General features: G+C 47.6%; 1 pseudogene; it reads left to right on the top strand.

The window, feature by feature from the left end:
* Positions 1 to 287: 287 nt before the first annotated feature.
* Positions 288 to 2605, top strand: LOC121273742 (annotated as a pseudogene).
* Positions 2606 to 3499: the final 894 nt, after the last annotated feature.

The following is a 3499-nucleotide window of genomic DNA, read 5'->3' as shown; positions in this document are numbered from 1 at the left end:
ATCACTGCGCCCCGCATCCCCACTTTCCATCCCAGTCCCAGGAGTTTGGAGACTGGGCTCCGGATAAGTAATGGCGGCCGTAGATCCCACAATCCACCGCGCTGGGGAAACCGCTCTATCCGCCGCGCGGGCGGGCGACCCGGAACTGCGCATGTCCGAGGGTGAGAGGAGGCTGCGCATGTGCGGAGAATTACGATTTCCATTGGACAACCGCTCGTTCGTCATTGGGTCAAAGAGTCTCCCGCTTCCACGAAGGCTTCCGCTGCCCCATTGTCTTCAGGCCATAGGAAGAGTTGGAGGACCGGAAGGACTCTGGTCCTCCAGCCAATCAAAGTGCGGGCTTTGTGTGATTGAAGATTGAGCTTCACACAGACTTAAACTTCTTCTTGTGTCCAACATCTGTGAGTAAAACACTTTCTTTTCTCCCCCTTTCCATTTCTTTTCTCATTCTGGGGGGAAATTGTTGACTTGCAGGAACTGAAGGGAAAGGAAGTGAATCCAGGGAGGGTGCAGACTCTGGAAAGGTTGGCCCAGGTCTCTCTCTCTCTTAAAGACATTGACATCCTTTGCACCCTCAGCTTGACACATTTATTTGTCTGGCTAAAAGGATGATCTCTTTCCTAATGTTCACAATTAAAGGGGTGGTTTCCCCAGGAAATGGCTGACATTTAATGTTGGACAAAGATATGTCTAGTGTTGTTATATGATACATATTTTATTATTCATGGTCATGTAAACTTCATTCATAATTATTTCTAGTCTTGTAATGTCATAGTGTAGTTATTTAATGTGCCTCCATTCATGGAGTCTTTGTGGCACAAAGGGAGTCCATTCAGCAACTTGAGCCAACGCTGACACTCTGTGTCGAGCAATACAACCAGTGATCAGTAACAAACAGAAAGCGATGAGCATGATTCTGTCAGTCAGGATGAATCAGCAACTTCAGGAGAATTGGGAGGGTGTATATAAGGCGAAGCTGTGTGAGAATGGAGGGAGAGTGTGGGTGGAGAGATTCACAACTTTTCGGTAATGACAGAAGGCAGAATGTTCCATGGAAACTAGAATTGTTGTTTCGAAAATGTTATCCTGTACTGACTTTGCAAACTCCTTTTACAGGATTTCAGAAAGGGAGGATTTGCAGATAGAAATCTCAAACCAAACATCACATCAAGATCTGACAGAGTCACATGGTTTAATGGGACCTGAATATCATCGGCCGTTGAATCTAGAAGAAGCAATGTTTGTCTGTTCTGTCTGCTTCAGAAGATTTTAAACATCAGTGTGACTGGACAAGCACCAAGACACACACACCCGAGTGACTTCCAGTGCACTGAAAGAGCATCAACCAGGTAAACAGACTGATTTGACATTGCAATGTAGAGAGACCGTAAAAGTGTTCTGATTGTGGACGAGGATTCAACTGATCGTCGAACCTGGAGAGACACAGGGACACCCACACCATGGAGAAACCGTGGAAATTTGGGGACTGTGGGAAGGGGTTCACATCGCCCTCGAAGCTGGAAATTCATCGGCGCAGTCACACTGGGGAGAGGCCGTTCACCTGCTCTGTGTGTGGGAAGGGATTCAGTCAGTTATCCAACCTTCTGACACAACAGCCAGTTCACACCAGGGAGAGGCCATTCTCCTGCTCTGAGTGTGGGAAGGGATTCACTCGGTCATCCCACCTGCAGACACAACAGCGGGTTCACACCGGGGAGAGGCCATTCACCTGTTCAGAGTGTGGGAAGGGCTTTACTCAGCCATTCAACCTACTGACACATCAGTGAGTTCACACCAGAGAGATGCCATTCTCCTGCTCTGAGTGTGGGAAGGGATTCAGTCAGTTATCCAGCCTGCAAACACACCAGCGAATTCACACTGGGGATAGACCGTTCACCTGCCCTGAGTGTGGGAAAGGATTCAGTGATTCATCTGCCCTGCAGAAGCACAAGCGAGTACACACTGGGGAGAAGCCATTCACCTGCTCTGAATGTGGGAAGGCATTCACTCAGTCATCTGACCTGCAGACACACAGGAGCGTTCACACCTGAGAGACACCATTCTCCTGCTCTGTGTGGGAAGCAATTCACTCGGTTATGTAGCCTACAGACACACTGGTGGGTTCACACAGGGCAGAGACTGTTTACCTGCTCTGAGTGTGGGAAAGGATTCACTCAGTCATCGAGCCTGCTGAGACACCAGCGAGGTCACACTGGGGAGAGGTCATTCATCTGTTCTCTATATAGGAAGGGATTCATTCATTTATCCAGCCTGCTGAGACACCAGCGAGTTCACAAGTGATTCCAGGGGTTGGATTCTGCTGTTATTGCTGCTGTTAATCACATCCAGGACTGAACCATGTTCATTCTGACACTGGGTGAAGTGGGAGGGTCGGAGGGTTTCTTTCTGCTGGACTGGCCAGTCTCACGACTTTGCTTCCAGTGGCTGATGCTCTTTGAGCCTGGGAGGGCACATTTCCACTGAAGTGATCCACAAAACCTGCTGAAGGACATTTATTTTATCCTGGATAGTAAATAGTGGTTTTCCTACCACTACAGGTAGATCTAAAATAAATACATTTGTCTCTGTTCCATTGAGTCTACAGCACAGGGCCAAGCCAGTGGGCTCAATTGGTCTCTGTCAGTATTTATGCTCCACATGAGCCTCCACCCACCCCTCTTCATCTTCCCCCATTAGCATATCCTTCTATTCCTTTCTCCCTCATGTATGTATCTAGCTTCCTCTTAAATGTGTTCATGCTATTCACCTCAAACACTCGCTGTGGTAGTGAGTTCCACGTTCTCACCATTCGCTGGGTAAAGAGGTTCCTCATGAAATCCCGATTGGATCATTGGACCCCTTCATCATCTTAAAGACTTCCATCAGGTCACCCTTCAGTCTTCTCTGTTCTGGAGAAAAGCAGCCCCAGCCTTTCCTGAGGGTTAAATGCTCTCATTTCTGGTACTATTCTTGTGAATCTTTGTTGCCCCTTCTCCAGTGCGTCTATTTCCTTTTTCTAAATGGAGATCACAGATGTTGACAGTACTCCCAGTGTAGTCTAACCATGATTGGAAACAAGTTGAACATAACCTCCCTGCTTTTCAATTCTATCCCTTGGAGAATGGAACCCTATATCTGGGCCCCACACTTTAGGAAAGATGTGAAGTTCTATCAGGAGTGTAGAGGAGATTTACGAGAATGGCACCAGGGATGAGGGACTTCAAAACAAAAACAGAATTACCTGGAAAAACTCAGCAGGTCTGGCAGCATCAGCGGAGAAGAAAAGAGTTGATGTTTCGTGGTGGTTTGGGTGGGGGGAGAGAAGTGGAGGGGGTTGGTGTGGTTGTAGGGACAAGCAAGCAATGATAGGAGCAGATCATCAAAAGAGGGACTTCAATTAGTTGGAGAGACTGGAACAGCTGAAATTGTTCTTTTTAGATCACAGAGTCATTAGGGTAGAGAAGGAGTCCATTCAGCCCGTCGTGTTCATGTCAGCTCA

The sequence above is a fragment of the Carcharodon carcharias genome (genome assembly GCF_017639515.1).
Source record: "Carcharodon carcharias isolate sCarCar2 chromosome 27 unlocalized genomic scaffold, sCarCar2.pri SUPER_27_unloc_1, whole genome shotgun sequence".
Taxonomy (NCBI): Eukaryota; Metazoa; Chordata; class Chondrichthyes; order Lamniformes; family Lamnidae; genus Carcharodon; species Carcharodon carcharias.
The sequence above is the reverse complement of the archived record's forward strand: the minus strand, read 5'-3'. Positions and strand labels throughout refer to the sequence as shown.